At 39.0% G+C, this 12964-nt stretch overlaps 1 protein-coding gene across 1 annotated transcript in view; it reads right to left on the reverse strand.

Annotated features, from left to right (window-relative positions):
* CA10 (carbonic anhydrase 10) overlaps nucleotides 1-12964 on the reverse strand; it is a 718916-nt gene that overhangs the window by 514665 nt on the left and 191287 nt on the right. The window lies entirely within an intron of this gene.

Here is a 12964-nt window from a genome sequence, read left to right on the forward strand (position 1 = left end):
TGTGGGTATTTTGCAATTAATCTTTCTTTTGAAGATAAGCAATATACCAGGAGGAGAAGTGAGACTAGTGAACTGCACAGTCCTCCCTCCCTCAAAACAAAGTCATGTGCAAGTCATGTCATCATTTTTCTGATGGCATGGTTTACTTCAGCAATGAAGGACAAACACAATCCTGTGAGTAGATGCAGCTGGCTGAATGCTAGCTTGGTAACTCACCTCCTCCCCTTCCTTCTCCTCTCCAAAGGAAGGTAAATTTGGATGGCCAAAAGATGCACAGTTGATGGGTTTTACCGGCTCCTTGCCCCGCCCTGCCCCGCCTCTCCTACTGCACTCTGAAACAGAGACTCCATTGGGCCCGTACCTGAGGGCTCCTCTGGACCCTCCTAGCTTGACAATGATTATCAATAGTAGCTGTTGCTGTTTCCCAGCCAGCCTGATGTCTTTCTTGACCTCATTAAAGGGGCCATGCCCTGGTTATTTCTTAAGCAGGCCTATTCAATGAATGGGTGTTGCTTCACCCTAAGTGAGTACCTTAACCTAAAGGGCCCAAGGTCTCCCAGTGCATCCCGGGTCATCCCCAGTCATCCTGAGGAATATCAGGTCTCTGGATTCAGTTGGCTCTGGAGGAGAAGTGAGGCTGGTTACCTTGCACAGCCCTCCCTCACTCAAAACAAAGTCAAGTACAAGTCATGTCATCATTTCTCTGATGGCCTGGTCTTTGCCAATGAAGGACGAACACAAAACAAGCAATATACACACACCAAACTCATATTATACATTGAATGTTTTTCTACAATCTCATCTGGATGGATTCCAGTCATGAGACAAAACAGGTAAATTCAGCTAAACCATCTCCTGGGTGCTGAGGAGGAAGTATAGTAAGTCACAGTATATGAGTAAAAGTAATCTTACCCTTCCATTAGAGACTGAACTCCCCCAGGGCTGAGGCTGGTCAAGAACTCAGGGGTTAAAGGAAGTTGAGGTAGATGCTTAGCTTCTTGAATCCGTTTATGTATGTGTGTGTGTGTGTGTGTGTGTGTGTGTGTGTGTGTGTGTGTGTGTGTGTGTGTGTGTACACTAGATTCTAAATGGAAGTGACTCCAGACTGAATTTCAAATTCATTTAAGAAGTTTCTCATAAATCATAACTCAAGAAGAACAGTCAAAACTTGCAGAAGTAAACATAAATTAACATAAAAACAACCACCATTAATTTTCTTATAATACTCAGAGAACCCCTAACAGTAAAAAACTAAAAATCATTGTTGACATTAGAGTCAAATTATTTCACATTATTCCACCTCACTTGTAGGTGTTCCCAAACCCTCTCTGGGCATTTATTTTAACTAGGGTATCTCTCATATATCATGTACCTCTTGTCAAAATCCTTTCCTTGTTGTTTCAAAACCTCAAATCATATTTACACATGATCAAATGAGATAATATATGGAAATTGTTTTGCACATCTTAAAGTGCCACAACATTTTAGCTCTTACTATTGTTATTAAATCTAAACACTTCATCTAATGTTCTTTTCACTAGATCAAACTGACATCAAGTTGATGAAAGTTAACTGAGTCAGGAATAACAGTGCTCTCTATACCATCAACCCTGCTTCCCACCCCCATCACATAGGAGGATAGTGCCTGTGCAGAATACCGTACCATACTACCTCCAGAAGAAATTTCTGACTTCTGCCACTATTGAGTAGGTAAGTTTAAGAGCCCCAGAAACAGTAGCACTCCCAGAGACTCCCAGTCTTGCTTCTCATCTGCCTCTAAAGCAAATCATACCTAGGAGCAGCCCCTATGGAGATGCCTTACTACCATCACTATTGACATCAATTGTTGACTAATTGCCACTGATAATTAGGTGAAGTAGCCTAGGTAAAGAAGCAAGGCACCCTTTGGCATAGACAGTAGATAGTAAACATATGGCAGCTAGGTGGTGCAGTGGATAGAGAACCAGTGCAGGAGCTAGGAGGACCTGAGTTCAAATCTTACCTCAGACACTTGACACTCACTAGCTTTGGGCAAGTCACTTAACCTCAGTTGCCTCATCCTGGGTCATCTCCAGTCATCCTGATGAATATCTGGTCACTGGATTCAGATGGCTCTGGAGGAGAAGTGAGGCTGGTGACCTGCACAGCCCTCCCTCACTCAAAAAACAAAGTCAAGTGCAAGTCATGTCATCACTTCTCTGATGGCAGGGTCTTCTTTGGCAACAAAGGACAAACACACACAGATAGTAAACATCCAAGAGGGTTAAACGACTTGACCACCACTTCTCCTCAGACCCTGGAGGAGACAGCCAAGGCCTCTGATCCCAATAACCCTAGGAATAGCAGTATACCTCCCTCAAACAAATGCTGCTATTTCCATGACTCCCCACCCACCCCCTCAAATCCATAGCCATTATCCAGGGTAGTAACCCTTGTGAAGAAGGGGCCTGAAATCCCTTTCTCCACCAACTCCAACTGTCAACCAGCTACCACTGATGTTTTATAATAACTCTTTATTTTATGGTGGCAAAGAAGAGGAAACAAAGGAAATCCCTATCAGCTGGGGAATGGTTGAACAGATTATGGAAGATGAATGTAATGGAATATTATTATGCTGTAAGAAATGCTGAAAGGGGAAGTTTCACCAAAACCTGGGAAGACTTGTAGTGAAGTAAACAGAACTAGGAGAAAAAAAATTCTATGACAATAACACTGTAATGACAAACAACTTTGAAAGAATAGGGAACCTTGATTAATGCAACGATCAACACAATTTCAGAGGACCTGTGATGAAGCATGCTACATCCTGACAAAAAGATGATATCCTCAGGGTGCAGAATGAGACATATTTTTTGGACGTGGTCGATATGGGAATCTGTTTTGTTTGGCTATGCATATTTATTAGGAATATTTCTTATTTTTTCTAGTTTTTTAAAATAGTTCCTTCCCATAGGATTTTTCCCCCTAAATGGGGAAGAGTCATATTAGAGAGAGAAAAAATTATTTTCATTAATTGAAAAAAATTAAGTTCCCTTTATTTTCATTTGTTATACACTTTATATATACATGTTAATACTATATATACATATATTATACATACATACATATTAATACTGTAGGTATGCAATGGTCTATTGCTCTTAGGTTCTACTACTTACTTATTCAATTTAATTATGTATAGATAATCCCTTTCATCTAGCACATTGCAATGGACAGAAAGTTGCTTAAAAATAGCTTTTTGCCAGTTCTTTTTTGTCCTGGTTCTATGCGTAGAACTAAAGAGATCGAACAAGATCATTTTCCTTTCCTTGAAATGGACCAGAAAATTTAATCCCATCTTTACAACTGCCTTGAAAGCTATAAATCAGCAGTGATCTCATTTACCTTCTCTAATTGGTTCCTGGATCCAACCTGTTCTGATGTCAACACCAAGGAGGTTATGGCCCCTGAATTTCAGAAACTGAGGCTTAAAAGCAAGCAAGTATCTGACATATGTGAGGTGAGTTTGGCATTCTCAATTTCCTGCCTGGAATAAAAGAAACCTTTTAGGCTCTCATAATTCAACTCAGTGCCTGCAATTAAATTATCTAGATTTACAAATGTTTAAAAAAAGAGTTTGATTTGCCATTTAAAATTATTTGCAATAAAATTCAATTTTGTTTACCCGATGCTAAATACTGATAGTCAAGAAAGCTGTGGGAAAGCTTACTTAGAAGACTAATTAAACATTTTAGTGCAGAGATCAGCATAATTAAAGAATTAGGAAACAATGAGGAGTGCAGAGGATGATTTGTAATATCAGTGTGTTGATGCATTGGATCCAGATTCTCTAACTTGATTGGCAGCCCTTTATTAAGTTTTGGCAGCTTTTAGGTAGGCTGGGAGCTCCTTTATGAGGCTCTAGCACATTAATCCAAGCTCCTGCTCTCGTTAATACTGATGAGCGAAGGCAGTTAATTGAATTATGTATGAAGTACTGCTGATTAAATAATATTTTACTCCCCACTCTTGAATTAGCTCTGCTTTATTAACATCCACTGTTGTCTCTAACATTGAATGTCACGGGGACCTCTTCCTAGCAATGCCCTTTACTTCTTACCCATCTGTTTCCCATTGAGGCAACTGAGGTACCTCTAGAATTGCCTACCTTCTGGTCTTGATATGTGGTCACTTCAGGGGAACTAACATACCGAGTTATTAACAGCTGTGCAACCACCAGCAAAACACCCTCCAGAGTCTGAGACATTCAAGAAGTCATATATTTTTTTTAATGCATCAAAAACCCTGAAGGAAATTTCTAGTAATTCATGTTCTTATTCTGCTTAGTATAGCAGAAAGGGAATATATACTAAATAGAACAAGTCCACTTTGTGGGGAACAGCGATGAGAACACAGGCTTTTCCTTTATTTTCCAAGGTTGCCCTTTCCTCTTTTTCCATATAGCTCTTTAATACCTTAGCCTAAAAGGGTCAGTCTCCCACTGCATCCTGGACCATCTACAGTCGTCCTGACAAATATCTGGCCACTGGACCCAGATGGTGCTGGAGGAAAAAGTGAGGCTGGTGACCTTGTACAGCCCTTCCCCACTCAAATCAAAATCAATTGCAAGTCTTGTCATGATCTCCCTGATGTCATGGATCTCTTCAAGAACGAAGGACAAACACAACAAGCTCTTTAATATTTGCAAAGCATTTTCTTCCCCAAACCCTGAGAGCTCAATGGGGCAAGTACATAACAACAGAATCTCAAAACAAAAAGGGATCTCAGAGGTCAGCTAGTCCAAATGTTACCTAAACAAGAAACTTCTCTACATGTATGATACAACATCCTAACACCACTTATTGTAAAGCAAAATCTAGTAAAAATCAACTCAATTTTGGGCCTCAACCAATGGGGTTTTGTAAATATCAGATGGCAGGCTCAACTATAATGATTCTGGTGACATTGCAGGGAAGCTCCAGCCTAGGGAAATGTAAATCCTGTCTGAATTAGGAGGCCTTCAGAAGGAAACAGTCTCCAGGGATGGCTTGAGTTTATTTCAACAAACTTGTTAAATTCTTATTGCGAGTGAGACTCTATAGTAGGTGCCAGGGATACAAAGGTTAAAAAACAACAACAACCAGCCTTTACCCTCAAGTCTGCATTCTTTGGGGGCAGGGGGAGTAATAATATTTTTGTGTGTGTTCACAGAAAAGTAAATAACAAGAGAATTTGAGGAAGGAGAGAATATGAGGACCTGGAAAGGCATCACAGAAGCAATGGCACCTGAGCTCAGTCTCAAAGGAAGGCAAGGGCTTTCAGCAGCAGAGTAGGAGGCAATTCCAATTATAAGAGGATAGTGCAGCAACAGAAGATAGAATGCTGAATTTGGGGAGCAGCTAATAATCCTCTAAAAACTTCTGAGGGCTGCCATTCTGTCAGAGAAGCAAACACCAACCTCCAAACATTTCAGGTTTTGCCCTTGTTTACCAAAGCTCCTCTCCTGTGTAATTCTACCTTGCTCATCTGCTTCCATGCATGTGACCTCTCAACCATAAGGTCTTTGAAGCCTGATCTATAAATGTCACTTGATAGAGTGCTACACAGAGAACATGAAGACCTCCCCCCCCCCCCCACCCCGCACACTATTAGAGTACCAGGCCCTAAGGCCAAGAAAAGTAGAATTTTTTGCTGTTTTTTGTTCTACTAAAAGTGCCTCTGATTGAATAAAGTGATTAAAGAAGATCTTCCCCACCCATTGATGGGCCTGCCCATTGTGGGAAGCTTAATTAGGGGAGTCATTTTGTAGGAGGGTCCCAAGTACCTTTTATTTTTTCTATTGAGGCACTGTGTCAGAGGGTTATGCCCTCTGGCTCTAAAAAGTGTATGAAGTCTCTGAAGTGCAATTTTATTTTGGGGTTTACTGACTGGAAGTGTTTCTTTGGCCAGATGAGACTCTGGGAAAACCCAGATGTTGGTGTTTCCCTCTCTGGCTTCTATATATGTATGTTAATGGTCAGACATATGGAAGCAGTCTGTTGATTTTTGATTTCTCTGAAAATTTGATTTTGATTTTCTCTGATACCTGTGCTTGATTACAGTGATTGTTAACCCCACAAAAACTGTCTTTCCTTTCAGAGATGCAGATCAAAGAACCTGTGGTAGCAGACCACCCCCACCCCTGTGTATGTTGGAGTGCTTGCTGTTACACAGGCTTGTAGTCAGGAAGACCCAGGTTCAAATACTACCTCAGGTGCTTACTTAAGCTATCTATGCCTCAGTTTCCTTATTGATAAAATGAGACGGTTGAACTTGATGGCATCCAGATGACTTATCTTGCTATAAAGGTATGATCCTATGTTCCCATAACCACATAAAGATATCCTAGTACAGTATCTCAGGCACCTGTGATTTGGTCAGTGGCATTTCCTCCCACAAGGAAGATCATAGTCCTTCTATGACTTACAGGGATGGGGAATCTATGTCTTGAGGCTACATATGGCTCTCTAGGTCCTCAAGTGTAACTCTTTGACTGAATCAAACTTCCCAGAACAAATTCCTTTAATAAAAGGATTTGTTGGTAAAACTTAGACTCAATCAAAAGGCCACACCCAAGGACCTATAAGGCCACATGTGGCCTCAAGGCCACAGGTTCCCCAACCCTAGTTTATTAGATATTCTTAGAGGGTTCTTACCACCAAAAAATTAAATTCACCCATTAGCTAAAGCCATTATGAGGATCTATAAACGTTGGCAGTCTGATCTTTGGAAAACAGGCATATACTGTGGGGCCTGTAATTGAAACCTTCCAGCCTGGAAGGACTTCCTGGGAGTGGTATTTCATTGGCATAGCTTTGGAAAGCTTAGGGTCAGCTCCAGACTGGAACGAGGCCTTAGAAAATAGCTTTGCAGCAAAGGCTTTAAATAACACATGGAGCAGTGATGATAGTGGATGATGATGACAGCTTAGATGTACCTGGCACTGTAGAATTAGAAAGCATTTTCATATCCTTTTGATTGTCACAAGGGTGAAATAGTGTAAATATTATCATTAAAAGAGGAGTGACTTAAGTGACTTGTCCAAGGTCACATGGCGGTCAAATACTGGAGGTTGAATTTGAATTGAGATCTTCCTTTGATTCAAAATTCTTTTCTCTCTCTTTCTTTCTCTTCCTTCCTTCCTTCCTTTCTTTCTTCCTTTTTTATTTCTTTCTTTTTTTTCAAACATGATCATTGTCCACCTTCCATTAGTGTTTGTTTATAAGAGAATGTTTGTTTATGAAAGTTTGATAGCAGCAGTCAAAATGCTGCATTTTGTGCAAAGTAGGATCTGACTGAGATGCTCAAAAGCAAGAGAGTATGTCAAGAACACTAGGGATACAAGAAACAGACTATGAAAGACCAAAGCCCCTCCAATGTGTCTATCCTACACAATTCCCCTACCAACAACTCCTCATAAAACACCTTGCCTTTATCTGCACTGGAGGTCCAACTTTGTCTGATGGGACTACCTTGATGTGTCAGTGCTGAAGAAATGGAAGTCTAATAGAAAACCTGAAGCAACCTAGATACTAGGTAAGTGGTTCCATCTACTATATAATATTGCCTCCCTTTCTTTGTACCCCATGAATACTGCCCAATCTAGTGGCCCAGTGGAATCTCTGCTTCTCTGGATGACTGTGATCCTGGCTATATCCTCTTCTCCTTCTTTTCTTGTCCTGTCTCTGAGTACCTCAAGGCACATATTTATGACTTCCTATGCTTGAGGTAAAATGCATGTTAATAAAGGTATATTACTTTCAGCATTATTGACTGGTTTAATCATCTTGACCTATGTCTTTCTGCTGGACTCTGATGACTCTGGAAGAGAGAGTGAGAGTGATGATTTTGCACAGCCTGACTCACTTAAATCTAATTCACTTGCAAGTGAAAACATTACTTTCCCGATGTCATTGGTCCTCTTTGAGAATGAATGACAAACAACAACAATTGATTGGTTTACTTTTTCTGTGCATAACTCTAAGTCCCTTAAAAAAAGTACCAACAAAGGACAAGAACCAGACCAAAGGACAAATACTCAATTATACTCACAACTGTAGGACACAGATAAAGGAGATGCAAAAGGAAGACTAAAATTGATATTATATAAATAATTAAAGCAAAAAGATGACTAACATGCAAGGTGGTCATGTATTACATGGCAAGAATACATGAAATATTCTATCCTACTAAATCTCCAGTCAGAGAGGACTAAACAAAATCAAAAATAACAAATAGACAATAAGAACAAGTTACCCAACACCTAACATCTGGATCATTAAAAAAAAACAAAACCTTATGTCTTAATTACATTTATTAATTACTTTTATGCCATACTTTACTTATTACAAATAAGTTCAGATGTTCAGGGAATAATGTTTCCAGCAGTCCAATCAGAGACATGCACCCATATGCAGAAAAACCCTATTCTGTATATGTGCTTTGTTGGAAAATTTCTGAAAAGATACATGAGCTAGGCATGGTTTAGTCAAAGAATTAAAATTCAGTCACTATGCAGAAGGTATTATCCAATTACTTAAAATAAAAAAGGAAAACCACATACACACAACCAAAATTATTTTAGTTTCTCATATATGATGCCATTCCTGCAAACTTGTGATAAAGGGAATATTGCATAATGGTGAAAGAGATAAATCAATAACTAGAATTTTAGAGTTAGAAGTTGCCATAGAGACCATTTATTCCAACCTGAGTATTTTAATGGTTGGGAAACTGAAAGCCCAGAGAGGCAGTGATTTGTTCAAGGTCATGCAGCTTTATAGCTAAATAGGCCCAGGCCTTCTGAATCCTAACAAACTGCTTTTCTCTCTATATAATGTTAATGTCAAGATTAGGAAAACAGGTTAATCATCAAATTTCTATTATAGTATAAAGGATATTGGATATGTAATGGTGTGTGAATTATTTGAGACAAGCAATAATTCCAATATGGTTTTATTTTGTGACAGCAATGGTCATGCATGTGGGTTTTTATTGACACTAGTAACTTCAATATAGCCTTATTTACAAAAGAACAATTTAACACACTCTATTCAATATATATTTATTAAGTACTAGCTTTGATTAAGTCACAGGGCATCATGACGTAGTAGATTGAGTCAGCAGAACTGCATTTCAGCCTTGATGAAAGGCAGCTAGCTGTACCATTAGAGAGTGTAGAGTAAGAACCTGGAGTCAGAAACATCTCAGTTCAAATCTAGCTTCAGAAAGTTGTGTGATCCTAGGCAAGTCACATAGCCTCTACCTCAGTGTCTTCATCTATAAAATGGGGATGATCATAGCACCTACCTCATAGGGTTGTTATGAAGATCAAATATTTTATTTGTAAAGCTCTTGGCAAACTTTTCAGAGCTGTATAAATGCTTTTTTGTTGTTGTTCAGTCATTTCAGTTAGGTCTGATTCTTCATGGCCCCATTTGGGGTTTTCTTGGCAAAGATACTGGAATGGTTTGCCATTTCCTTCTCCAGCTTATTTTACAGATGAAGAAACTGAGGCAAACAGGGTTAAGTGAATTGCCCAAGCTCAAATAACTAGAGTCTAAATTTGAACTTGGGTCTTCCTGACTTCTGGCTTGGCATGCTATCCACTGTACCACCTAGCTGACTATGTATGTTGATATGCATGTGTACATGTATGTGCATCTATATCTATATAGCCATACACATGCATACACACATATACATAAATACACACACAATTTTTGTATATGGAAACCCTAAGTATTATCTTTTTATTATACTAAGTTATGGATATTATTGTTTCATTCCATAAATTAAAAATTCAAGAAAGAATAATTACATCAAACAACAAACAAAAAACCAACCACATCACATCTGAAGACAGAAGATTTGGGCTGAAATTCTGCCACTTGCTACCTCTGTGAACTTTGGGAAGTACCCTAACATTCTTAGTCCTAACTTGTATCATCTGTAAAATGAAGGGTTAGACTAGATTGATGCCTAAAGTTTCTTGCAGTGCTATGAGCATAAGCAAAGCATCTTTAAGAGCCCAATTCTTAAGTAACAGAGTGGGTGGGAGAACAGCATAACAGGACTGGTAAGCCAGGGAGAACATGAAAAGCAGATGCCAAGAGGCTGCCTCATGAAACTAGGTAATAGCTAACACATAATACTTGACCTAGAAAAGAGCTTATTATTATGTCAGTTGAGGAATCTAGATGTACATAATAAAAGAACATAAGAGCAAAGTAGGATAATGTATAATCAAGTGCTCACTTCTATGGTACAGAGTCTAAGTACCAGAAGAATTCAGACCAGGGAGCCCAGAACACCCTTAGAATGATTAGATACTCTTATATCGTGTCCAGTGTCCTGCAGTCTTTCCTCAAGTGAATCAGCCAAGGATAAATTTAACTCTACTTTCTTTTAATGCCTGTCCCTGGGAATTCCTCTCCTCATAAAACACTAACCTCATAAAATTACAGTACCATCCCAGCTCTCGCTCTGATGCTTTTCTCTTCTTCCCTTTTATCAATGAAAAGATAAAGCTGTTGACCTCTGTGAGGGCTTCCTTTCGTTGTGTGCACACCTCGGTCCACTATATACATAGTAAGCTATTTTATTTATTTTTATTCTTTTCCATATGTATACATGTATTCATATATATTTTGTTTCCATTATAGAATGCATTGTGGGGACAGGCACTAAAATGGCATTAAAATCACCCTATGTGCTTTAATTTCAATTCAACGGTGGGGCTCTCTTTTTAATCAACTTATTTCAATACCAGAATAATTTCTAGTGATCATCAAGATATGCCAGTTAGACCAGAAGCTGAGAGTAATCAAATGAATCTCTCCTCCCCTTCCCTCCCTCTCCCATATGGAGTAGTCAATTTCTTCCACTCCATATAATCTAGAACTGAAGCCAGAATTTGAACATGATCAGATAAAATTTCAGTTGACTCTCAATTATCCATGCTAAGAGAAATGAGAATAAAACAGATAATCTCAAACAACAGACAGCCAAAATTAATTTATATTTGACTTGGGAATGTGGGTCTTCCTACTCCCACCCCAACTTTCCAGGAATCAAGATAGAACAATTTCTAAGTTGCCTTCCATTTTCAGTGTTCCAAGAGGATGTATGACTATGTAGTGGGGAGGATTCCTGCTCTGTTCTGAGTTGGATTCAATGGCTTGTGGAGTCCCGTTTAACCCTGGGATTCTAGCATTCTAAATCATGCATCTTTCTGGGCCTCATTTTATTCACTTGACAATGAAGGGGGAGGACTGAAGTCCTTCTAGTCTTAAGTCCTAAGATTCTCTCATTTAACTTTGTATGCATATTTTTCTTAGAGTGATAATGAAAATAACCCACATTTCCTGAACTCTCACTGACTATAAGTGGAGTGAGGGGGCAGCCCCCCGGAAGTATGCTAAGGAGTTGAGGGAATCTGAGCCTACATGTTTTTTTGTAAATGGTATATTAATCCAAAAAACCCTGCTAATAATAACAGCAGCTAACATTTATGTAGCACTTAAATGTTTGCCAAGTACTTTATGCATATTAACTTCTTTGATCCTCACAACAACTTTGGAAGGAAGGTGCTGTTATTAACCCCATTTTCCAAATAGGAAACTGAGGCACAAACACAGAAAGATAATTGATTTGCCCAAAGCCATACAACTTGGGTCTCAGAGAGGATATGAGCACAGGTCGTCCTAATACTAAATTCCACGCTCTATCCACTGTAACACCCAGTTGCCTTTTCTGAACATGGATAAGCATGAGCTGATTTATAGCAGTTATTGGGAGGAGGAAGAAGCAGATTTTCTGAGTTCCAAACATTTTGGTACAGTAGAAAGAGCCCTGGATTTGACATCAGAGAACCTGGGTTCAAATCTTGATTCTCCTGTTTATTACTTGTGTGAACATGAGCAAGCCAGTTAACCTCCTGAGCCTCAGCTTCCTAATCTGTAAAGTGAGGGATTTCAATCAGATGATTAATATTTAGATATCATGCTGTGTTGTAAGAAGGAAGAAGATAAGTCATGTCAGAGTCCTCTCCTGTTTACTAAATGGATCACCTTCTCTCTCTCTCCCAGATAGTCTCTAATCTATAAAATAAACCTGGCTTTTATTTTTGGTAGAGTGGTAAACTGGACTTCTGGGGAAGGTTGTAGTCTGAAAGATGGAGAAATTCTGACCTAAAAAATTGTGGGTCATGATTGTAACTAGGTTGATGCTTCTCCAAAGAACAATGGGAAATCTTTCCTTTTCAGTTATGGAACAAGCTACAAATGATAAATAATGGGAATCAAGTTAGGAAGCAGCCTGGGTACAACACAAAGAAAGAGGGCCATGAGGTAATTGTGTAGTATTATCTTGTTTAAATTCACATTTTTAATGTTTTGTCTTTGTATAGCCTGTACTTAGAACAGCGCTTGGCACATTGTAAGTGCTTTATAAATGGTGACTAAATTAAATTGAACACTAGAGTAATTCATGGCCAGGAGTCCTCCAAACTCTATGATCAATGGGTTAGATCCAATCTTGAGGACTGATCTCAAAGATTCATTGTATATATCTGACTCATTATGTGCTTGTCTTGAATAGACTCTGGGCCAATGAAGCTCATGTTGAGGTTTTCCCAAATATGGTTAAGAGCAGGAATCTAGATCTCATATTCAAAGCAACAATATGTATGCTTTGGTATGGGTCAGTCTTTATTTCATTCTATAGAAAGTACACAATATGAAAAGGATTCAAATAGTCCTAGACTTCTCCTGGAAGCCAATAATATTTGGAGAATGTTGAAGAAATAATACCTCATCCCATCAGAACTACAATGTTGGAATCACTCAAACAATGAATCATATCATGCTCCAAAAATCTTGCTTCCCCAAATTGTGAGTCCCTGCCACTGCTTCTCCAGTCAGAGGGAGTCACATGGGTAATCTTT

The sequence above is a fragment of the Notamacropus eugenii genome, chromosome 2 (assembly GCF_028372415.1).
Source record: "Notamacropus eugenii isolate mMacEug1 chromosome 2, mMacEug1.pri_v2, whole genome shotgun sequence".
NCBI classification, from domain to species: domain Eukaryota; kingdom Metazoa; phylum Chordata; class Mammalia; order Diprotodontia; family Macropodidae; genus Notamacropus; species Notamacropus eugenii.